Source organism: Varanus komodoensis, unplaced genomic scaffold, assembly GCF_004798865.1.
Source record: "Varanus komodoensis strain SLA01 unplaced genomic scaffold, ASM479886v1 scaffold7_3, whole genome shotgun sequence".
Lineage (NCBI taxonomy): Eukaryota > Metazoa > Chordata > Lepidosauria > Squamata > Varanidae > Varanus > Varanus komodoensis.
The window spans coordinates 12234202-12260382 of NW_025336480.1; the positions used below are offsets into that span (position 1 = coordinate 12234202).

Genomic DNA, 26181 nt, shown 5'->3' on the forward strand with positions numbered 1-26181 from the left:
CTATAGGGCAACAGCTGCTATTTAATTTGTTATATCTTATTTGCTATTTGAACGATTTATGTATGGAATATTGTTTTAGGATCAGATTATATTTCTGTATTTTAATTAAACTGTAATCCACTTTGTGAGGGTTTTAAACCTGACAAGTGGGCTATAAATCTAATAAATAAATAAAGCCTGGAAAGTTAGATTTCAATATCTTTGAGCTAAATTAAGTTGGTCATTAATGTACAACCCATCATAATAAATCTTCAAAGCATCTTACACTGCTATGTTGCTCAATTGCTATACCTACTTTCCATTTAATTGTGCATAGCCTCAGCTTGAAGAAGAAATGACAGAGCATACAACATAGTTTCTGTACAGGTTAACAAATCTTCTTCAAATTGGAATAGTGTGCATGTGTGCGATGGGGGGAGGGCGTAGTCCCCTGCAGTGCTACAAATAGTTTTAATTAGCATTCGACCGTAACAGGACCCTACACTAACACACACACACACATGCATCAGCCATTCCTGCACACTGGGGGATGCTAATGTATCTCTGTACTTCTCCCTTTTACTTGGGGTTTTGGTTTTTGCAGCTAGAGCAAGATCCCAATTCTCTACATGGAGAAGAAAGCCCATTATGCACAGCTGCCCCTATGCCAGTGCAAAGGGACCCTTCATGTGCCCTTCCCTCTCTACTGGGTCAGCAATTGGTGTATTGGGTAACTGGTGCTGGCATTTTGGCACAGGGGAAACTGGAATAGTCTGAGTAAAAGGAGGGGCTTCCACTGATCCTCAGCAAATAATGTAAAGTCTTGGGAGCAGCCCCAGGAATGGAAGGTGACAGATGGAGAGATGTAGGCAGAACTGATCTGACTTGTTTCGTTCTGAATGTGGCTACAATTGCTGCTGTTGAAACTTTCGCTTACATGGTAACACCCAGGATTACGTTTCCTGTGGCGCTCTCAGGATGTTTGATTGATCAATGGGGCTTGCAGCCTTCCATGTCCCTAGGGCTTCAGCTGGCCGAGAACAGATTCATTATTTTGCTCTGTTCTCCCCCTCTCTCTGGCCATGTGAAAAGCCACTGCTTTTGGAAAGTCCACAAGCTGTGGCGGCTGTGGCTCTGTCCATGGCCACGCAAGGTCACTCATTCCACACTGGCTAGGCTAGTATCCAAATAACATTTGGCAAGCGGGTCAAGCTAATGGCAGGCTAGCAATAGGCGCTCAGATGCAAGCGGCATTTCAGCGGAGCAATTAGCATTCATCCTAACGGGGACGAGGCAGTGGCTTGTCTGTTCTGAGGTAAACGCACATATGCTTCCATACGCGGATGACAGATTCAGCCAGATATATGTCACAGCATCAATGGGACACTGACATTAGATAATGATCTCCTGGGACTGGATAAATGCCAAGATGAACTAGAAACACATTTGTCATGTTTTCATCGCCTTCTATTTATTGCCAAGAGACAATGTTTCGTTTGCAACCATCAGATACAATCATTCTAGCCTAGCACATTAAAGCGTCTTTTATTCATTTACCCAACTCTTCCTGCAAGCAGCCAGGGTGGAAAATATTTGATTATCCCATTTTAGCTTCACAGCACCTCTGGGAGTTGGTTAAGGAAAGAGTGTGTGACTGCTCTAAGGTCATTCAGTATGCTTGGTGGCTGCGTTGGGGTTCAAACTCAGGTCTCCCCAGTATCATTCCGACACTCTGTCCATGACATCACAATGGCACTCCCCGGCCCATTCACCTGTGCTACCTACTACCCTCATGCTCCACCACTACTCCAGTCCAGGCACCCACTCCCTATTCCCCACTGTGTCCCAGTGCCCCTTATTTTCCTTTTCTTACCTACCCTATGTTTCCAGAAGGCAAGCAAACAACCAGTACAACACTAGCACTGCCCTGGATTCATATACAGCCTCCAAAAGGGCAGCCAGTGTTAAGTGGGCCGTATCCAGGAAACTGTGCTCTCCCGCTCCTTCTATCACACAGCCTACACAGGAAGCTTTACAGATCCAGACCCTAAAAGAGAAAGTTCCATTCCAAAATTACAAGTACAGTTGCATATCTATACTTAAGGCAGAGAGATCAAACCCCATTCTGTACTCTAAACAAGACTTATAAAATCAAGACAATTTGTCCCAAATAATTTTGGCACAGAGAAATTTTAAGATGACCATTATAAACTGGCCGTATTTCAAAATGCCTGCGATACAGCCATTTCATAGGTTTCTCTTGATTTGGAATTTTGTCTTGTTTGGGACCATTTTTGTGTATTCATAACATGTGCTCCATCTTTCTTTTTGCCGTTTAAATGCTTAGAAAAATAATGGAGACTGCAGGGGTCTTGTTTGGTGAACATTCATTGTGTCTCCACAAACATAAGTTTCTCTATATCAGGCCACTATCTAAACAAAAGAAAATAATGACAATGAAAACAACTTTGCCGGATCAGACCACAGGCCTCTCTAGTTCATCAACTTGTTTCTAACAGTGCTCAGCCAGATGCTTATGTGAAACCCCCAACTCAGCTGACGAAGGACAGGGAAAGAGACTGCCTTGCATCCCTCTTTGTGTTTTGTTTAGGATGTGTGCACGGGCATGTAAAGTACATGAGGAAATGAACATGTGTGAGAAAGCTTAGTACATTTGTCACAGTGTTAACTCTTCTCTTACACTGAACATTTAATAAATAAAGAATATGAACAGTTTAATCCAAGGAAACTTTTCTTAAGGCTGTTTGTAAAACAAAGCAAAGATACTCCTCTGCAATGGCAAATATAAGCCAACAGAAGGGTGGACCCTGCCACAGCAATGCCAGCAACCTTCCAGCACCATCATGCATGCTTTCACTGAACATGCAAACATGTGATGAGAACTTCTACGTCTTTCCTTTATCCCTTTCACCTATCAGAGTCCAAGAGTACTGAACCTCTTTCAGCATAAGGGTCGAATTCCAGTTTGGAGAAGTTCTTGGGGGTTGCACTCCTGGGGGTGTGTGAGATCAAGGGCAGGAGGGCCAGGGCCAAGATACTGGATTGTTTGGCTTACTATCAGCAGCTAAGTCTTGGGAGAAGCTTTTCAAATGCTCAGAATAGGGGGATAAACTGTGCAATGCCAGGACATCACCGGGGAAAAGGGGTGCGGCCAGTGAAAGAGTGCATGGCCATGTGGGGAGTGCTACATTTGACTCCCAGTCCTGAGGTTCTGCAGTCTTGCCCCAGTTTCTCCCAGACTTGCAAACTGTGGTGTAAGGATAATTATCTTTAATTAATAAGAAGCAATCATACCAACTGGAAAACATTTCTTTTAATTTTCCTATCTAATTTTGTTGGAATATTGATATTCTGTTTCTGAGTTAGAAAGTCTTATTTTTATATATTGCAGAACATGACATCCTCTTTTATTTAAACGATCCTTTTATTTCCCCCTCAAATATCTCTTTTATATAATAGAATTTATTTTATGACACTAGATGAGTTCCAGAAGTGCACACTACATTCCTGTGACTCTATAAATTTTTGATATATTTTCTAATCAATAGTGCATGCATCACTTTGTGCTAAAGTTAGGTATCCCCGAGCTGTATTTTCCAGTATTTGATGTCACTGCTTCAGGTTCTGTTCTCAGTTACAGCAGCATAAATCCAGAAGGAAATTAGACCACATGTGTATTAAGCTGAATACAGACTGGCATATTCAATCTTTATCAGTACTATGTCAACTGCATTGAAACTGTGAACACTACCTAATCTCCATTATTGCATCCACACATACCCCACCCCAGCTTCTTTTAGAACTGGGTTTGCTCATTTCTTACCAGCAAATTAAGTAAAGAGAAATGCGTTAACTATACTGTAAGTAGCTTAGACAGATGCCTTTGGTTGTATTGTCATTTAATTCAATGTTATACCAATCAAAAACAGGTATGTGCTAAATACAACTGCCTTGTATTCGCTCAAATAGCGCTTCTAATTTCTACTCAGGTGCTTTGTCTCTAATTACAGACTTGCTTGCTTTTGGTTTGCAGCCTTCAAACCCTGAGGAAAAGCAGAGAAAAGCTCATGCACCATAGCAATCCCTACACACCTGTTGCTAAGTGACAGTCTCACAATAAACATAGGTATAAATATGAACAGTTATGGACAATATCTGAAATCAGGATAATTTGATGCAAATTAAGTATGTGCCAGCATTTGAAACTCTATATGTACATTGAAGGAAGGCATTTCTGATTTAAGCTGGAGCCACATGCGTAAACACAAAATGGCAACATCTGGTTTGCAACAAAGCAAGGTTTAAACATTTCACTGCAAAGATATTTCAAGGAGGAAAAACCAAACAAACAGGTTAGTTTGGATCCAAACTTAGCCCTGCTTGCAAGAAGTCACCAGAAATGGACTAGCCATAACTAACTTGTCCACTTGATTACAGGGAGTTTACTCTAAATGTGAGTAAGCTGGGATCCATTTCAAGGAGATTCACAAATCAAACACTACCATATGTTTATCAAAAGTGACTCAGCTTGCAATCCGGCACTGTCATCCATTTACTCAAGAGCAGTTTTCCTATTAGGCAGTGGGCCACATGTAATACGCAGGCTATGGTCTTGGTTTGGAGTGAAGTCCCTTGGTCCAGTTAAAGTGGTTTATGTTTTGAACTGCATTTATTTATACCCACTGCCTTCCAAATCTTTTTATACACTGCCTACACTCTGCTGCAGCTCTCTGCAAGGAGTAGCAGCACCCACTCCGACATATATTAGCATGAGCAGGTCAAATCTTTCAGGCAGAAGGGCCAGAGGCTCTGAGGGAGGCCGTTAAAATACTTTGTTTAGCGCCCATCCTTGATGCAATATTGCTTTCCCCTCCGTTTAAGCAGCACTTCCCTCTTTGCTTTACAGCATACACGGATACACCCCTTGAGGTTAAGTCCTTCCCAATGTGCAATCCAGCCACTTTGGGCCCGGGTTGTCCCTGTCATGTAAAAGCGACACGCACATGTCCTGGCACGGTTTCCCAGCAAGTCTGTTTGACGTCTTTGCATATTATCTTCTCGTGCCCAATGACCCGAGGTGGAAAGGAGGGGAGGGGAGGGGAGGGGAGGGCGGTCTTGCTGATGGTGGGTATAGACCAAACTTTGCTTTTAACGCCACTGTGCAATAAACGAGTCTTCCTGGAGTTCAACGGTCGCATCCCACTCCTAGTAACTACATCTCTACGAGAGACGAAATCAAAATAATAAATAGCCATGACTGGAACTGTGGCAGCGGGGAGACAGTGCATTTCCTGGTTTCCTTAAGGGCACAGATCTCTTCAGTAACCCCTTCGATTCCGGGGCAGACACGGTTCGCAGGAGATCTTTCATCGCCTACACCCCCGCCCCCTCCTGGTAAGCCCCAGATGCCAGAGGAGTCGCGGTTAATGCCCTCCTTTGATCTCGCAGGAGCTTAACTTTATTGTCCCACACACACACACACACACACACACACAGGCACACTCACGCCCCTTCCAAAGGGCCAGCTGGAGCTGCTGCAAGCGCTGCAGTCCGATGGCAAGAGAATGCGAGGAAAGCAGAGAGAGAAAGAGAAAGAAAGGGAATATACAGCCGTTCCCAACCCCACCTTCCAAAAATGACAAGGCGGCGGCGGCGGGGAGGGGGGCAATCGCGTCGCAGCCAAGGCAGACTGGCAAGCGCCTGGGCAGATTTCGCGCGGCGCACGGTCCCCGCGAAGGAGCGCGGCGTCAAGCACTTACAGGATGGCTTCCAGGAGCGGCGGCGGCAGCAATATGTCTCCCTGCGCTCTCGCTCCCCTCTCGGCTCAGCCGCGGTGTGAACTGGAACAAGTAGACAGCCTGAGCGTGATGGCCCACAATGCACAGCGAAGCGCTCGTCACATCCCCTCCGTCTCCTCCCTCGGCCCCGCCGGGCCCGTCCGCCTGTCGCCTGCACGCAGCCGCGCTCGCCGGCCGCCTGGGCAGCCGCGGCTCCCGCGTCGCCTCCCCGCCCCCGCCCCGTCGCCGCTCCTGCGCACCCGCGCGTGGCACCGCGCCCCCCGCCGCATTTCGCGCGGAGACTCCCGCGGGTCGTGCCGCGTCCACACGCGCGCGGAGCCGGCCATGCTCCTCCGCGCAGCGGTGTTCGGTGTGAGATCCGAGAAGGGCAGAAGCGCTGGCCGCTGCCGCTGGCGGCTGGCGCGCCCCGTCGGTGTCTGGCAGGGAAAGCTGCTGGTTCCCGTGTCCGTGGGGCTTCTTATCCACGGCAGCTTTTCTTTGGAGCTCTCTGGGAGCTATCCCTGGTGGTGAATCTGCATGGAGGATGCGAGTCAGCACCATGGATAGCTCAAACGATCCCTTGCCATGGACGGCACTACTTCCTTGACCCTTGGTCCCTCTAGCCCAGTATGGTTTTTCCAGGCGATCCAAGATGTGCACTTGACTGGGTGCAAGGCAGGCAGCGCCTCCTCCGCCTCCCTCTCCTTCCTGTCCAGAGGCAAGGATTACTGTCTGCTTGCGTGCCCTCTCCTGCTGGACAGTAGCAAGATACGCCCTGCTTCCTCCCACCTCCTTTCACTCCCCTTTTGATGGCCTTAGCTAATGAGCTGGCAGCATTGCCCAGAGAAGGGACTACTGCTTAGCCTTGTCAGTGCTTCTCATACACAGGAGTGAGCACAGTGGTTCCTTTTCTGTTTAGGCTTCCCAAGTGCTGAAATGTGCCCCCTCTGGGCTAAATCCCAGGGAACCACACATTAATACCTTTCCCAGGACGGGGGGGGGGGGGTATGCCATTTCCCCTCAACTGCTCACCTTTCTTCCTTCAAAAACCACAAGGCAAGAACATGGGTGGAGGCCCCCAGTGCTGCTCAGAGAAGGTGAGCAGCAAAGTGGATAGAAATGCCCTCTCTGTGTGGCAGGGAACTTCTAGCCACACAGTTTTATTTATTGATTATATTTTTATTCCACTCAATAGCTGAAGCTTCCATGACTATTCAAGTCATAAAACACAAGAAGTTAAAATATAACTATAAAATATAAAAGATAACTATTTAATATAAATATAAAATAAAAATAACAGCAGCAGTACAGAGACTTAAAACACAGTACCAAGTTTAAAACAGAAGCTGAAAAACTGAATTCCCTTGGAAAATAAAAAGGGCTTTGTCTGGCACCAAAAAGAATACAATGTAAGTGCTGAGCAGGCCTCTCTGGGAAGGTGTCACTCATTCCTCAACTGGAGAGCCACAGCATTTTACCCAGGCAGGACTTTTGCCACCCTAGTTATATCCAGCTGCAAAGAGAGAAATCCCAGCATCCATCAGCAATGAGGAGCACAAAAGCAATTTGAATCTACCTTGGAATAAAGATTCTGTACATATGGACTGTACACATATGTTTGCATACAGTTCACACAGAAACCTTGTCATATTTCTTCACTGTTCTTGCCTTTTACATATCATTCCCTCTGGCCTAGGCAAGAGAAAATCAACTTGTTTACTCACTATGAAAGGCCTTTTGTTAACTCACCACATGGTACATGTGCAAGGTCTGGCCCTTTGAGAGGAGAATTTTACTTGGTTCATAAATAGAACTGGAAATGTGGAATATCAGAGATGTGGTAGAATGTGCACTTGTACCAAAGTAAGATTTAGCTGCCAATCTGTCTCTGTGTCTCAGACAAAATGCCTTGGGTCAGTTTGGTGCTAGTATTGTGTCAGAGCTAGCACTGCAGATGTCCTTGTTCCTTGTCTAATTTTTCTGTAGATTCATAGAATGTGGGGAGGGGAAGAGGACCAAGAAAGTCATCTGCTCCAATCCCCTGCTCAGTGCAGGACTCCAAGTCAAACCATCCTCCCGAATGGCTGTCCAGTGGCATCTTGAATGCCTTCAGTGCGGGAAAACCCATGACCTCCCCAGGCAATTGGTTCCATAGGCAATTGTACTGCCTGCATTTAATTTTTCAGGAATTCCCCCTCCCTCTGCAGGCCTTCCCTGAGGTGGCCCTGATTCTTAGGAAAGGCTTTTCAGGGAATAAAGGGTGCTGAAGGGTATGTGATTCATTTCAACACTTATTAGTATTGGTATATACAAGAGTTAATTGCAATGCATGAGAGGATATTTATTACAATACATCTACGTATGATTTACACTGGGGTGTTGAACCTTTTTTAGTGCAAGGGCTAGAGTACATTTTGGAGTTGCTTTTAGGGGCTGCATTCTAGTGGAGGCTGGAGCAGCATACAAAAATACCAGCATATTTTATTTTTAAGATCTTTCCCCAGAAACCAGCCTTCCATGAGGCACTTCCAACTTTTTGAAACTTCAGAAAAGTGGGACTGCACTAATTGGTGGTTGAGAAAAGGAGGAAGAGGGAATAGCCATCCAAGGGACCCCAGCCCCGAGCTTTTGAAATCTTAATTTGCACTAAGTTTGATGTGCACTTCCAACAGGAAAGAAACATACAATCGTACATTTGCCGTCCTCTTGTGACAGAGAATTAACTAAACTGGCAGGTCGACATAGTAGGCATTGATATGATTCTTCCAAAAACTGAAATGGTACTTATAAAATCAGAAGAGTATTGTGTTCATTATAGTAATCATATTATAAAACTGGGACTTTCCTGTAGGCACAAATGCTACAAATTTTTAAAAAATCAAAAACCAGAAATGTAAACTGTTACTGAAGACTAATGGATTGAATTCAGTCCATTAACTTATTTAATGGTGAAAAAGCTGATTACTTCACTAGTTTTTCATACTAATTTAAGAGGAAGAACTATGGAACAAATATACTACCAAGCTGTGATCTTGTTTGTTACAAGTGAATAGTGGCAGTTACATTTATTGTGTCTATTAGGCAGGCTCAAACTGAAAGTACCAGACAGATGTGTAGACCAGAGGAGCTTCAGAAGACACTGTCTTAGAGGACATCAGGAGTCCATCTGCCGCTGCTATACTTAACAGCATACAAAAGGGCAAGCATGCCAACTTTTCCACATAGAAGATTATTCTGTCTCAAAAGCTGAGCCTTTGCAGTAATTTTTTTCCAGAGCAAATTCTCAATTTTCTGTTGCGAGGTATACATTTTTCCCTTGATCAGGATAGATAGTGTTCAGGTTGGTGACTCTATTTCCTTTTCTAGTAGCATTTATCAACCAGAGCTTGGTGTAAAACGAATGCATTGGCCATTGAAGAATTCTGAGGACAGGGGTTTTATTTATTTATTTATTTATTTAAAACATTTCTATGCCGCCCCATTCGCCGAAGCCTCGGGGCGGCTCACAACATAAAATTAAAATATAAAACATTCAAATATATATACAAATTAACAATATAAAATAAGTCGCCCTGGCCAGATAAAATAAGCAAATAATATTAACAATTAAAATGACGTTTAAATAAAAAGGTCTTCGCCTGGCGCCGAAAAACAAATAACGACGGCGCCAGGAGCGCATTCCATAGATTTGGTGCCACCACAGAAAAAGCCCTCCTCCGAGTACCTACCCTCCTAATTTCTTTCACGGAGGGTTCCCGGAGAAGGGCCTTTCCCGCTGATCTCAAGGGGCGGGCGGGCATATATGGATGTAAGCGCTCCTTCAGGTAACCAGGACCCAAGCCGTTTAGGGCTTTATAGGTCATCACCAACACCTTGAATTGGGCCCAGACTTCAATGGGAAGCCAGTGAAGCTGACGGAGGACTGGAGTCATGTGAACATTTGTTCTAAATACCAGAACTGAATAGAATTCAGAGTCCCTTGCACTCAAAGTTCCATTCCTGATACCAAACTCGCATCATTTCAGCAGAGTCATTTTGTTGATGCTCTGGTTAAACCACTGGAAGTCAGCCAATCATTTGCAAATCCCTTCGAGATTTACCAGTGGCTCCTAATCTACCTTGTGCTCACCTCTACTCTAAACCTGCATAAACATGCAACTATTGTCTTTGCATGTTTACCATGTACTAGCAGCACATGTTGGATTGTTGTACTGATGAGGCTATTATTAACTTCCTTGAGTAGGCAATATTCCAAGTCATTATCCTGGATTGTCCTGGAGATGAGCACTTGAATTAAGGCAAGTGGCCTGAGTTCCCTAGTGGCAAAACCACTTCATAAAACAGATGCAGCTGATCTTGTGCAAACCACCTGATGCATCTTTCTTGCATCATTCACCAGTCCACATCGGTGTTACATCATAGTAGGAATGTAGAACCTCTGTTCCATAAGGACTCTCCATCCAGCCCATGGGGGTTTCTCCCCAGGCCCTGCCCTCTCCCACTGCCCTCCACTTTTCCCCATGTGGCTTCTGAGGGGGAAACAATGCTTATCTTTGATTTCACTGAGTAAAGGTAAAAGTGGGTTTCCTGCTCAGTGTTGGAGAAAGGCTGAACTATTCCTTTCTTCATGCGCTGAGAAGCTCAGAAAGATGAGACCTGACACCTGACATCATACCCTGGAAAGTAATTTGATCCTTAGGGCCTAAAAACAGTTCTCAGCTTCTGCATCACAGACATAGCAACATTCTTTATCCAAACCATCTGTCAATACCATTTGGATTGGGGAAATGCTAAGTACCCAAAAGATCCCAGAGGACAAAATAAAATGAAATAGCATATGCTAATTTGCATATACAATATAGTCTCCCTCTGTCTCCTTCTCCTGCTCAGTGATGTCTTTAAAGGATCTTGTATTCTATGGACATCTCTATTTGTAAAAAGGGATGTATGAACAGGGAGAGAAGGACATTTGCTTTCAGGGGGGAAAAAACCATAAACAGAACCCCTCAGGCAGAAATATTTGAGAGGGGGACAGCAGGAAGTGAAGCACCTGTGAGCAAAAAACAGCTAGTCCAAGGGATCAGGTGCAACAGAGGTTATCAGGACCCTGTACCTTGGAGAGCAGCATAGTGAGGCGGATGGTCTCTCAGAGATTTGGGGCTCCAAAGGAAAGACTCAGGGCTCCAGCCCTAGTGGGTTGCGGCCCAACAGCATTTTTAATTTTGATGTCACTCATAAAGTTGCAGCGTGTGAAATTGTGCCGTTCAGTTAGTGGAGAAGAAATGGAAGGTGAGTGTTCTAGTATTAATTCAGCCACACAAAATTTGCATTTTAAAAACTTAATAAAGCACATTCCATTGCCTGAATAGTATCCCTTTAGCAATTCCCAGCAGCCAAAATGTGAGGCTCTGCTTCACCGCTCAAAGACAAAATGCCACCATGGCACGGTACCCTAATCCGTTGATGGTGACTGGTGCACAGGAAGGAGCTTGCCACCACGCGACCCCTTTGGGCATGTTGTTTCTGTGTGCAAGAATGATTCTGCACAGTGGGGAATGATATATGGTTTTCCTTATTTGTAGTCGATTCGGACTCAGAGATTTTATGAGGCAAACAGTGATGTTAATTTATTCTGAGACATCTGATTCTTCAGGAAGCCTAAAGCAATGAATTTCCAATTGATGCAATTATTTTCTGGCAATCTGGACTTTTAAAAAGTTAATCATGGGGAAACTAGTATAGTCGGATTCAGCAATTTTTAAAATCATCGTGGCTCATAGTTTGGAGCTTTGCTCCTGGATATCTAGATGGTGACTGTGTTGAGTAGTATTTTTTTACCAAGTCCTCTTTTCCAATGAAGTGAACTGCTCGGAAAGCTTTGGTTGTTGAGTGGTATAGAAAATGAATGAATGAATGAATGAATGAATGAATGGCATACCTATGTCTGCACTGTACCAGTTCAGAGTAAAGGTGAATGCTGTCTCAAGGTGGAAGGTTCTTGCCTTACCTTCTCCTTGACCAGAATAATTTCTATGCTTGAGTAATTTATTTAAGTGGGGGAGCATTCCAACTTGTGAATCATGCATTCTACTCAGAAGTGGTACAGTTCAGACACAGTCTGGCCATGTTTGTGCAGCTAGGGAATCGGATCTGAGATACCACAGCATCCAAAAGTCAAAGCGAAGCAATGAACTGGAAGTGTTTGTTATCCAGGTTAAATGCAAGGCCAGATGGGATTTTCTTAATAGCCCAGTGTCCTGTGCAGGTAGGCAAGCCATTCAGATATTGCTTCACTGCTCAGGCTTGTCACCTGAGCCCTCCAACCTTAGAGTCAAAGGTTTCCTGGTCATTGACCAGCAGCTCCTGGCATTTATTAAGAACTAGTTTTGAATTCTTTGGCTGCAACCCTTTCTAGAAAACAATTTCTTACATGTAATTGTATGCATGACTTCTTAGTCTAGTGGAATCCAGTGCAGTGTGTCCCAGGTGAGTGAAGAAAGCGCTGCAGCTTCATTCACCATCACCCAAGCCATGGATATTTTATATCCATGCCATTTCCATGCATTAGCTCTTAAAGACTGCCTCAAACCTGGAAAAAAAAAGGAAAAGTTACTTTTTTATTGATTTGTTTTTGCTTTGAAAATACTTTGTTTTTGCAGAGAATTGTGTAAGTCACCTTGCATTCCTTAAAGTGGGATGTAAATATAATAAATAAACTGCTTTGCTTATCATTGTTCTCACCATGCCATCAGTGTATGCAGCACCTTACAATTTCACACAGAAAAATAGCGAAAGAATTGAAAATAGTGACAGGAGCATGGTGTGATTACCCATTTCTGTGGGAAAGTCTGTTTCACATTGATTGTAGCTGCAAATTAAGATAATAAAGGGGGGACTAGAGAAGCCACAAGGAAGAGATAACTTCTGAGAAGAGATCTGAAGAAAAAAAGAGAGTGTATCCATTCTCAGGGAAGGAGTTCTGCCGGTGGAGAACAACAGCAATGAACAGGCAGGGTCAGTTATGGGAACAAGAGGCATTTGGTCAGCTGAGGGTGGTAGAGTTGGAGCAGGGAAGGGCATTGTCAAAGACGTAAGAATCAAGGATCAAGAGATCATTGGGACAGGGTAGCCTGAGATCACCGCAAGCTTTCAAGATAAAGACATGCACTTTGTGCTAGATGCAAAAGAGAAGGGGAAGCCATTGAACATTTGTGCAGGCACCATGTGGTCTGAGGGACAGGGCAGTGAGTGATCATTGGTAGCAGAATTTCGCATGCAGAGGTAAGAGTTGCCATATCGGTTGTAATATGGGACTCAGGAAAGAAGACAACGGTAGTTAATGCAGGAGACGATTATGCTGAGGGAGAACCAGAATTCTAGACAAGGACATGGAGAAGAAAGGATGAGGTCTGGCAGTTTGGTACATGGAAATGTGACATGATTAGGCAACCAAATGAATATGGAGAGCCAAGCACTAAAAATATAGTCAAGGCTGCATGCCTGACCACCAGGATGAGTAGTCCTGATGTCAGTCAATATGGAGAGTGATCAAGGACACACAGGCTTAGGAGAAAAGTAGTTCGGTCTTAGACATGTGAAGATGACAGTGAAATATATGCCCACTTCACATGCCAGCTGAATGGGCTCCATGTGATTAGAAGGGCAAGCTATTTGGCCTGTCCCCAACATCACACAGTTTCAATAGCTTAGCCCTAGAGAAGCCCCTGTTGGGAAATCTAAGTGGGTAATTTCTGATTTCCGTGTAGAAATATACACAGATTAACACACAGCAAATGCCCGCACCCAACTCACCTGTCAGAAGTGAGCTAGGAAAGGCACATGATGCTGGGGACGGAGCTCCCTGCCCCTTTAATCAAGAGGGGCCTCCTTTACAATATCAACACAAGAAGTTGGCTATAAGAACAGGTATTCCAGGAAAACAGAGATATGAGATGGACCATGGGAAGAAGTCTGGTGTAGAAATGTAGAACTGCATGTCATCATCATATCAGGCAAGAAGGAAGTATTTATATTTTCAAACTAAATAAATCCTTTGAAATGTTAGAGAACCAGCATTGCTTTCTAATGTGTAGGAGGAAATTAAAAATGTCAGCCAGGACATGACAACTGTGCAGACCTGAATATATGTTCATCAAATAATTTCATTTCTACTATATCCCCCCTTTTTCAAAATAATAATAAAATTTGCAATTTGGGCAGGGGAACAATAAAGATAATTTTGCACTTAAATATTGATGCATGGTATTATTACCATATTTCAAAACCTTAATAATTAATACATGTGTTGTTTCATTACACAAATTACATGTTCTTAAACTGAAGTAAAAATTGTATTCTATTTTTGGCCTTCAGTCTTCAATTTGTTTTTTCAAATTCATGCAAGCTTCAGGGATATCTATTCTGTGGTGCAATAAGGCACTGAAAGATGTACTTGCAAAAGAGAAAATGGTATTCTTTATGACTTAAATGAGGTACAATTTATTTTCTTGCAACATTTCTATGTTGTAAGACCCATAGAAAAGTTTGTCTATTTTCCTCCCCACCATTCCATGCTTCAAAACTGGTTCCACATTCCTGATAATGAGAGCAAAAGAAAGCCCTGTTTGCTGACCCCAATTAAAAATGCACACAGTGAGAGCATGTGCATTCTTGTATTTATTTAAACTCACTCAGTTCACAGCACCACCATCTTCATACTCAACCAGCTGCTACCTAACTCGAAAACGTTTCTATGAAGCAAGTGTGCCCTGTTTGCCGCTGCCCCCACATCACTAACTGCCTTCTGGGGGCTCCCCCTAGGCCCCCTGGGGTATGAGGAACTGGAGCTGTGCCCCAGGTGCGCTCCTTGCAGCCCTCCTGCAAGCTGAGATCTAGGGAAGGGAATCGTGCAGGTAAGATACTCAGGCCACCGCCTGTGAGCCGACGCTTAGGTCCTTGTGTGGGAGAGCTGGCCTGCTGCACCATCCACACCAGAAGAACTCTTCGCAGTAAGTTCAGCTCTGGTTCTCGGTCAGATGACAAATGGAGGAGATAGCAAAGAGGTTGCCAGAAGAAAATCTTTGTTTCTCCATATTCCTAACATGGTGTTGGTGGTGGTGCTTCTTTGATCTGCTGCTGCTTCTTTGACCACTTCTGCCCTTTTACTCTTCACTTCACCAAATATTCCTCCATAATGGAATTTTTACTGGTTTACACATTATTACTCTTATACTCCACTTATATTTTTCTTTTTTCAAGGAACCAAGGACAATTTCATGATTGTCAGGTTTGTCCTGACTATTTCATTTCACTTTATCCTTAAAACAAGCCTGAGTGGAAGATTTTGTAAGCAAGCGAGCAAGTAAATGGCACTGTGGCCATGCTACCCAAAGGATGCTCAGTAAAATAGTACAATGGAGACATTCTGCACCCAAAGGAAAAAAAAATCTCTTACAGGTACAAGAATATTTCTATCCTACTTATCTGGATTATAAGATTATTGCCCATTTTGATTTATTGCATTAGTAGTAAATCTCACGCTAACCAATCATGAGAAAAAACGCTGCTTCCCTGACTTTCAACATACTGCGGCACTGAATGAAGTTACGACAAGCACAGGAATATGTGGTACAACCGCGCCTCCATACAGCTTGGCTTTGGAAGTTGATGGGATGTCCTGATTTCCTGCGCCACCCAGTGGAGGCTTGAATTATCAGGTACTTGATCTTGCTCTGAGTAATTCTACCTGGACACTAGAAGAACAGACTTCTGAAAGGCCATGTGGATCACTAACAAGATAGTAAGAAGTTATGCAGCTGATGCATTTATTTATCAGCATAATTCCTGGGCAAAGGAACAGGGGCAATCAGTGACATAGTCTGTTCTCAAATATCGCACCAGAAGCATGCTCAGAGGAACGTAAGTGGGACCTTGCCAGGTTAGGCTAGGGTCCATCCTGTCCAGCATGCTGTTCCTGCAGCGGCCAACCAGCTGCCCATGGGAAACTCACAAGCAGAGTGCAGTAGCACCCTCCTGCCCATGTTCCCCAGCAGCAACAGTACATTGACACAAAGCTGTCATACAGGATGTAGCATAGAGCCTTCGGGGACAGTAACTATGGATAGCCTTCTTCTCCATGAATTTGTCCAGTTCCCTGTTGAAGGTATCCAAATGGGTGGCCACCACTACATTTCATGGAAGTTAATTACATTGTTTATCTATGTGTGATGAAGTCCTCCCTTTTAACGGTATTGAATATCCCACTAATCAGCTTCACAGGATGATCCCAGATTCTAGTATTATGAAAGAGGTTGTGACCCACTTTTTCACACCATGTATAAATTTCTACACCATGAACGTATCTGCTTTTAGTAGCAGGACGTTCACAGGAAACATGAGGTGTTTGCAGAGGGATGCATTCCAATCTGTACGTGGTCATTAGCGGATGAGAAGATTTAAAAGCCATTAATTTGTTGCTGGAGCTGCTAGGGACGGGAAAGAAGAAAAAACTTGGATGTTTATGGGTGGTTCTAAACTATGAGTTCCATTTATATGGAAGCTAAATTTGGTTGAGGAAAATTGTCTGTGAAGACATTTATCAGCATTCTTGATAAAAAAAAAAATTCTCTCTCATCTTGAGAGAAGATGAGGAGAAGTGCTGAAGAATCTACTTCTCCTCTGTCTATGCTGATTAACTAAGGATGAGCATAACAAGAGATTTAAGAAAGGGACCAGGCCAACTGATCATAAAGCTTCTGCTTGTGTAATACAATTCAACTCTGTTTGAGCAGAAGACCAATGAGACGTAACCTTTGATTAGAACCTCCTTTTGAGCAGCAGACTTAACAAAGGATTAGACCATTGACTTGATCGTCTATCTTGTCCCAGTTTCCCTGCATCATTTTGTAATAGCTTTTCTTTGCATGCTACAAAATGTCTTCAGGATTCCTTCAAAACTAGAAATTTTACATGCAGAAATTTCTAGCCCACTGATCTATGTATCCATGCATTCACGAGCAGGCAATACGATGAATCAGATATTGGCCGCCATATTCATCACTAGACTTTTTTTTCCAAATAGCCATGGTATGAGCTTGCAGGTGGAAGCCAAAGCAATTACACTAGCTTTCATGTCGAGAATTTTCTTGAAGATAATTAACCAAATCATTACTGAAGGGAGTGAGACTGAGTGAGACCTCCTTTTCTCCGATTGTGCTATGGATGGAAGAGCGGCAAGTTTCCTTTTGTTGCTTGGCAACACATGAGTGCTTTGAAATGTGTTTAGAAGAATGAGAGAGAAGTACCAATTTGGCAGTCAAGTTAATACGCTCCAAGTGGACAGTTAATAAAACCCTACCTGGAGAATTCTCTCTCTCTCTCTCTCGCACTCTCCATCCTAATTAAAGTAAATAATTGGCATAAAAGAAAATCTGAATAAAACAAAGAAAGGTCCCTTGACCTTTAAAATGGTTCTAATTATTTCCGAGCTGCTTTACTTGAACTTTCTGCCAGATATAGCCCACTTTTGCTGGCTGAATCTTTCCTAAAGTGTCCTCTTTAACTTTCTTTCTGGTGAAATTTCTTATCTGTTTACCCCATACACAAGCAAAATGATTAAGGGAAAAGATCAGCTTGTTGTTTCTCCTGTCATTACTAGTAATATGATTTTCCTAGAGGCGAGTGGTGGATATGTTGCTGTGTCCGTGAGAATGTGCAGAAGACCCTCTGCGTAGTCTGTGCATATTGACATGCATTTCCTTGTGGGCTCCTTATGCGGGTGCATCTCCCAAAAAGGAGGAGAAAAGAGGGACGTCAGTTTGCCTAATATTCGCATGTACTGATTAAATGTATGGATGCAAATTGAGAAACAATTAGTGCGATGGAAAAGCTGGATAATACACCTTAACATGGTGAGGGGAAATGGTGACTGGGGAGCAACGCGCATTGCTCAGACTGCTGACCCGGTACTTCTTGTTGATGGGCACCTTCAAGGCCCCTGTCGCCCCATCTTATAGAAGAGGAGGCTCTCAGTGGCTACCAGCCTCGCTGGCTATGTGCTACCTCCATTTCCAGAAGCAGCACCCCTGCTTGCAGCAGTTGCTGAGGAGCGTGAGCAGCGGGAGGTCTTGCGCCCATCCTGCGGGAGGGATCTGGCCAGCAGCTCGCGTGCTGCCGCCATGTGAATGGGGTGCTGGACTGGACGGACCTTTGGTCTGGTCCAGCATGGCTTTTCCTGTGTTCTCATGGTTCTGTGTTTTGCAGTCAGACCTGGAGTGGAAGGCCCTTCTGACAGCAGACTGTCCTTTGTAAAGGAGAGGGGACACTTGGCCACCCTGAGCGATATTGCTGAGGGATTAGCCCTCATGTCAGCTTTTGCCTTCACCACCAAAGAACTCTACTGATTTGCTCTTCTCAATCTGTTCGTTCATGTGCCGGGAAGTAAAGGGGTGGACTCACAGAGGACCCAACAAATTCAGGTACTGTGGGCTTCTATACAAAGACTCCCTTGAAACAGCCCAATAAATAACCTGAATTCCAGTTTGCGGAATGGATCTTACTACAGCCATTATATTCTCTTCACAGTGGACTTAGAGATACAATGAATGAGACCTCAAATGCTGTCAGACTCTAGCCTCATGAGCAGCAAGCAAGCCCAGAGTTAGACTCATGGCCCAGAGAGAAAACCGACTAGCTTCCCTCCTCAATAAGTTTATGGACAGTGTTTAGGCCACATGGGCATCAGACTGACTGCCCAGAATCATGCTCTTCATTCTCAGGAGCAGGAGAATCTAGGTCTGTCCTATTGTGTATCATTGCACCTGGATGGGTGGATGGAAGGATGGAAGGAGGGATGAACTGTTAATAAGTGGGATCTGCATCACAATGTGTCAGCCCATCCACCCAGCTGGGAACCTCAAATCACACAGGGGTCCAATTCCATGCATTCAATTGAATGGGTGCGGGAAAGTGCCCCCCACCCCACACACTTTCAAGTGTATAGTAGATGTGAAGGGGTCTATAAAGAGCACTTCAGTCAAGCTTCATTCCAGGAGTGGAGCCCAGCTATTGATGGGACAGGTCAGGAGATAAGCCATGGAGCAGCCAAGGCATCTGAACAGCTCCCATCCTTCGTGTGTGTCCCCCCACCACCAAAAAAAAAAAAGGAAAAGGAATCACATCAGACCCTCAATCCTTCCCCAACCTAGTGCCCTCTAGATTTTTGGGACTACGGCTCAGCTCCCATCATCCCTGGCCATTGGCTGTGCTAGCCAGGGCTGATGACAACTTCCTTCCAAATCATTTAAAAAGCAAAAAGCTGGAAAAGGCTAACTTGATTTTAAGCCAGGACTCTGGTTGCAGTTTCCGCCAGGACCAGACATGAGGGTCAACTTAAAATAAAGGGCCCCTGAAAATGGAAAGCACTTTAAAACGTTGAAACTGCACTGGAACCCCGCAGGAGAATAAGCAAACGAAGGACAGGGGTCAAGCACTCTCTCCCTTGCTAGTTCTTTCCTCCAGCACCCTCTCCAAAACAGCTTGTTCTAAGGCTATCGCAAAAGGTCAGGCCGCTGAATGCCACATTTAATTAGACCTTGGGTCTCCCAGCTTCACCTGCGTGTAGTTCACTGCTAGGCACTCTGCTGGTGCAGGAAGCTCTGCTGGTGTTTGGCCTTCTTAACATCAATGAGGAGAGAAGAGGAAATGTGCAGCAGAAAGCATGACATCCAAAGTTAAACCGGGGACCTCAGTGCATTTCATGTTGCATATAACCCCAACCTTTGTTCTGATGGTGATCCCCAACCCACATTACAGACCCCACCTATGGCGCTTTCTCTCTTTAATATTCCGCTGTTTCAGTGAATGCCTGGTAGAAACATGGGGCCTAATCAACCCGGAGAAAGTCTCCTGGTAGCTGTACGAGCAGCTGAAATCGAGAGAGCTTTTGCTTCTCATTTCATTTCTGATCCCAAGTACAAAAATGGTGGCCTGGGAACCCAGGAACAGTGTTAATAATTATGGGACTCCAAACAAATTGTCTGAAAACACAAAGGTGGGTCAGATGAATGGTTTGAATAAAAAGTAACTTATAGCAAACCATCAGGTGGGAATTAAAATTTAATTTAGAAGGTACTATCACTGCCGTAGTGCAGTGGCGATTTATTTGATTGATTGCTGCTTTCTTTCACCTTTGTGAGCCTTCGGTTTTTACTATCTGAGGAAATTAAGGCTGAATTGCAGCAGGAAATTCCATGTACCCAGGTGTTTCTGGTTATCCAACAAATCATTCCTCTAGAGGGGACTCAAGGATGTTTGGAATCTAAATGACTGCTTATTGCTTCATGCCACATACTGCCATTCTGGAAGCTCTTCTAGTTGTTCTTAAGCAGGGATGAGAAAGTTCTGCTGGGCTGAACAACACGCAGAGGAAACGGACCGTTTCATTGTTCTGTTGTAAGAGTAAGAGGAAAAGGTGCAAAGCTCATTTTAGTGGATTGTCTCATTCAAGGAACTCATTCAAAAAACCACACACCCGTCTCTTGGGTTCCTCTGCTAAAGTCCAGAGGCTGCTCCAGTGCTCTGACTCAACATTTGCTAGTTGTAGTCCATCACAGCACATTACCAAACAATTAGGGTGGCTTTTCACTTAGAGACTCTCAAGAAGAAGGAGACAATGTGACTTTCATTGCTTCCAACACATTCTTTCTTCCCTCTTTTTTTAAAGCATTGATCAGCACTGATCATCACATTCAACGTTAATTCAACAGCAAGAAAGAACTTAGTGGGATCCATAACCACAGAAACTTTGATAAAACCATTATTTTCATGATAGCAAGCAGTGAGCCTTTTTGGAGTACAGATAACTGATCAGGCATGTGTAGTGTCACGATAACACAGGCTGGTCAGGCCTGCCCTGCCATTGGGCAGCATGAAGAAGCTGCCTCAGGTGATAGACATGGGAGCAGGGGTGGCAGCAGCTGCCTTCCAGCCGTTCCTTCTGATCTGTTGGCCATTCCACCCTGAGACTGCGCATCACTTGGTCTGCTCTTCAGCCCCTAAACTAGACTGCTGCCTTCAGGTTTGGTGAAGGACACCAAACCAATCACCAGTCTGCAAGTAAAACTAGAACTTCAGCCCAAGTTCTTCTGCAAGTGTCTCCTTGACCTCTGCTGCAGGAAGCAAAATGTCTCAGCGCAGCCTTGCCCCACTCGGTGCCCTCGGACGTGTAGAACTAAAGTATCCATCACCCACAACCAGCAGAACCATTGGCCATGCTGGCTTGGAATGTTGGGGGTGGTAGTCCAACATACTCCGGGAGGCACCAGGCTAGGGAAAGCCACAACAGCAAAGGATCATGTGGTCCATGTGCATGATAGATGCTGCACATGATACATTATACTTCAGTAATAAAATAAGACAAAGCACTGTTGTTTCGAGATGAATTCCAAGAAAGGAGTCAGACACGCAATTGCTATGAGATTGCTTTGGCTTTATATACCAGTAGCAGAACTTTACACTCGCATAGGAGCACCTCTGGCCCAGAAATGCCCCAGGCGAGACAAGATTTGAGAAGTTCCAAGGGCTGAACACAGATGCAGCTCGATTCTCAGGTGATTCCTGCGCTCACCTTCCCCCCACAGAGCAGAGATTGAGCTAAATGAATGGGCAGGTGGAAAAGAAGAGGGGAAGGAAAACAGAGGGGCAGTATCTTCATCCTCAGGGCATGACAAAGGGAGGAACCAAAGGATGCTGAAGGTTCCTTTGTCCTGAAGCAGGTCTGTTTGTGTCTCTGAGGGTCCTGAAGGTCTCAAAAGGTGCTGAGAGGCACTCTCTTCAGCTTGTTGGTTTCTTTGGCACGTTTTCCCACTCAACCGTTGATGTCAGTCCAACGCAAGGCAGAATTACAGGGAGGTGTGGGTGAGCATTTGTAAAACTGTTCTTGGAAGCAATAGAACAGACCTCTTTCTGCAGCTCAAAGGATGAGTGGAATTTCTTGGTTCTCTTCCAAAACACAAATATAAAATTGGTGGAGCATGAAATGGATTCATTCTGTGCCACTAAAACTCTTAAATGGATTTTGCTAGGCATGCTGGGTGCATAAATGACCCAATGCCATTTGATGTGAAGAGAGGCAATTCCTCTGGGCAAGAAAGGCAGAGGATAATGGGCATGCAGTCTCTTTCCTCCAGGGAACTAAGATACAACCCTTTCTCCCTTTAAGGATTTTTCATGCACCTGCCTGCCTCTGATGAGGGTTAGGGTCAGGATGGACCCTGGTGGAATCTGCCTCTCTATGATTTGCAGACTTCCGGTCAGCCTTGGCCTCGTCTTGCAAAGTGAGTCGAGCAGAGAGGAAGTCCATGAATGTTTGCATAACAAAGGCTGTGCAACTGGCAGGCCTCTTCCACATCAGGTGCAGCAGCACAAAGACAGATGCTCAGATGCTGTGAGCGATGCTGCCACATGGGGCTCCGTTCCTGGTGAGCACCGTGCAGCCACTAGCAGCAGCCTTCTTCCTGCAAGGCAGGTGGGAGTCCAGGGAGCCCAGCCCAGGGAATCCAGTCGATTTCCACCCCCAGAGGGCTTCCTCACATGCTCCCAGTGAGGGTTCTGCAGTCTTAAGGAGCATGACATTACTTTTGGGAGAATTTGCATAGATAAGCACATGTGTTAATGCACATTATACAGGTGTGAATTAGTGCTTGTGCACATTAATGCAAGTGGAGCAAACTTATTGTACACCAATAATAATAATAATAATGCTATCCATGAGCTGATGGAAGAAAAAGTGCCTGGCAGTCCACCAAAACACAGGGGGAAAGATTTAACCCCATTGGTACATCCTTGCTGCTAGAACAGTGGCTCCGCAGGCAGAAAATCCCCCATTCAGTCTCTGGCATGTCTAGGTAGGGCTCCTTTCTGAAAGCTGGACAGCTGCTGCCACTCAGGGTGGACAATACTGGCCTTCATGGATCTGTGCTTTCAGGTCCTGTAAGTCTTTTGGCCTTGAGTAAGTGTGCACTTGTGCTCTTCTCCAACAGAAGAAAATGCTGGACCGCAATGGTGCTAGGAGATGGCCCCTTTGGTGCCCGTGGCTGTGTGTGTCTTCCCAGAGCAGATGGTAGAGTGTTGTGTGTGTCCCACTGATATAAACTTTTTGTTTGTTGCATGCCTGGCTTGCATAAGGTTACCATGTTTTTCCCTTGAGGCTGACTCAGCTGCTTCTTTCCTTAGGGGATGCGCCTATTATTGTGTGGGTGAAATTTGTGCAATTAAAATAGATTAGTCATGTTATTGGGGTTAGAAGGAACATACCACTCCTGTTTGTGTTCAGGTGGATGTGACAAGTGGGTCTAACAGACAAGTGCTAATGATAACATAAAACATTAGAATTTTTCTGTGGTAATATCAAAATAGCCTTTGTGATTATTTATTTGAATGCTTGTCCGTGCGTCTGTGCTTGCATGTGCTACTGCTCTTTATCCAAAAACATCTCCCTAAAGTAGCCTACAGACGGGGTATTCAAGCAAGGCACTTCCCGCCTAAGATCTAAAGGACACAACTTAAAAGGAAAAACAAATGGGAAGTGGGATGGGAAGCAAACTCAGGCACCATTTCTTAGAGCTTGTATTCATAAGGCATTTATTGTGAGTTCATGAAATCTCACTCACTGATAATTTTGTGGGTTCTTTAGATAATGTTGAAATCCTCCAGTTTCACTTCTGCTTTTAATGGCCACTTTCCTGGGGGAGGGGTTTTCAGAGTTGAGAAAATTTCCAGAAGCAAAGAAGTATTTCCTTACTCGCATTTCCGTGCTATTTCATTATAGCACAGTGCCACCTAGAGGTTATGCCACAGAACAGCAGGAAAGAAAAGCTGTAGAACAGTGGTTCTCAACCTTTCCTTCACCACGGACCTCCTTTAGATACCTTTTGTGGCCACAGACGAAATCCACTGCAGCAATATCAAAAATCCACCTTAACGAATGATAACCAAGTGGTTAGCAGAGAGCCCAAACGCTCACTCACCTTGACAACGACTGACTTGGCTTTCTCTGCCCCGCGATCTCTGACTGTCTGCGCAATAGCAAGAAATGTCACGTGCTTTCTCTCTGCCCCTCAGAGTCATTCACTTGCATGTTCTCAGGGTCTGCAGAAATCCCAAACACAGCTATTTGCCATCAGACAGCTACTCTCATAGTCAATTTATACCTCTGCTTGTTTTTGAGGCAATAAGTTAAAAAAGTCAAGTTTTACAAAACAAGCATGGAAGATTAATATTTTGTTCTATTTCCCATTCCTTCTTGCTTTCATGTGTTCCCTCATTTGTTCATTCAGATTTAACTGAAGAAAACCATCACATTTCTTCAAGCCTTTGCTGACCCCCTGTGACAACATTGTAGCTTCCCAGGGGTCCATGGACCACAGGTTGAGAACCGCTGAGGCAGGGCATAAGACAGCCTAGTCTTATGACAAATCAACTACTTTAGCAACAATTTGATTTTCTTGCTTTGCTTGTGGAGAAGTATTTAGACATGAAATACCAACAATGAAGTGGAACTTAGGGCTTTTCTACATGAGGTGGTTAATTTGCCATATTTACTTTTGGTTGCAACTCAGGACTGATATCCAAGTGTTATCTGAGCATTTCCTTTCCTGCTCTTCTATTACATAAGCTTTAGGCAGAACAGTGGAATAGCACAAATACACAGGAGGAAAGTGCACTTCCTTTTGTCTTCAGAAATAATACCTCATTTTCCCTGTCCTAAAAAGTTGCTGACAGAACTGCCTGCAAACAAAGTAATCAAAGTCATAATGTCATGAAGAACCTGTAAACAGCTAAGTGGGAAATGATGAGTGCACAAATATCCAGTTTAGAAAAGGTCTTACTGAAGGAAAAACTGGAGTGTTTGGTTCCCCGAATAAAGACCTGGCCCTGAGTGTTCCGACATGGAACAAAGGTGGGAAGGAAGCCTCCTGGTTTGTATCTTATATTTTCCCCAACCCTTACGGGCATTATTTGTATTTTGACTACTCATTGGGCCTTCCTCAACAGCCAAGGTGACAGCCATTTTGTTGAAGGCTTCATGTACTGCCAGCAGAATGTCTATACTTCTGTGGACTCAGATAATAACAGAAGGCCTGTAAAGCACTGCCAGATTCCTTCACAACCAGGGTTCTAGTTGCCAAAGGAAAAGAAGCCAATAACATGGGAAGGAAACTTGCCAGTGGCAACATGTGGGAATGTAGTTTTTAGTCATGTGTCAATAGAGAAGGTTTTTATTGGATGTGAAAAAAAACCTGCAGACACTTCACACCAAAACACTTCAACATTTACTCACAAAGGTGAGGGCTATTACACATTCAGGGTGCATGTAGTGTTGGGGTTCTCTTTTATCTCCAATGCCAACCCAAGGCAAGATATATTCAGGGAATGCAGGACCGCACCACATCAATTCCACACCTAACTGGAAGATGAGCAAGGCAGGGTGGATGGGTGTTGCAACAGGAAGGTTTTTCTTTTTTCTCTTTTTTGGTAAATTGACATATACCTTACTATCAGTTGATTGATGTTGTATGTGCTACAAATTGTCAAGCAAACCTGTGCACTGCCCCTTTAATCGTGACGATATATAAATGGCCATTTGTTTTTTGTCTTAGAGAGACAGAGCACCTGTATACTTGGTTGTTACTGCTGAATGCAGCAAAGATCTTGTTAGATCAAACTCTCCCTGGTAAATATGAACGGCTTCTCAAAGCTTCCCAGGCGGGGCTGTTCTCCTGTCGGTGCCGCTGGAACACTCTAGCAGCTGTCTCCCTCTCTCTCTTTTCAGCGCCTTTGTTGCTTTATGACTTGTGAGATCTGTTCTCTTTAATGTTCCAAACATGTATTCTGTTAAAATCACTTAAAAATATATTAATTTACCTGTTTATCTGAAAGAGTGATTGCCATGAAAGGTTTTCTTCCCTTGGAATGTGGGTGTGCTCTTTAAGAAGGGATCTTTGTGAGCTGTGGGGGAAAGATGTACATCTGTTTGATGTTTAACTCAAAACAAATGGTGGGAACAGAGAATATAGGCACAAGATCACTCTGGTTAGCCTTGAAATACATGTGTGTGTTTTAAAAAATAGTTATAGATATATAAATTGTAAGTGATGAAAAGCGGTATAGAATATCGTACAGCTGGAATCAGATTGGTCTAGAATTAGCTTTTGAGTTTCTTCATTATACAGATGTGCTCCCCCATATTGCTTTTTGCTGGCTGAATTACCAAATATTGTGAAAGGAAGTGAATCTGACATATGTGGGTGAGTTGCTGTAAAACAATTTATTCTTTCCCAGGTGTTTTAATTTCTGTAATCTACTATGCTATAGATAGACAGCATGGTTGGACCCCAAAGTAACA

General features: G+C 44.1%; 1 protein-coding gene across 2 annotated transcripts in view; it reads right to left on the bottom strand.

Moving 5' to 3' along the window:
• Positions 1-5872, bottom strand: part of LOC123035696 (core histone macro-H2A.1) — a 59503-nt gene extending 53631 nt beyond the window's left edge. For both annotated transcript variants that reach the window (XM_044454115.1, XM_044454114.1), the window contains exon 1: positions 5760-5872. The gene's annotated coding sequence lies outside the window, so the exon portion shown is untranslated. The remainder of the gene's footprint in view (positions 1-5759) is intronic.
• Positions 5873-26181: the final 20309 nt, after the last annotated feature.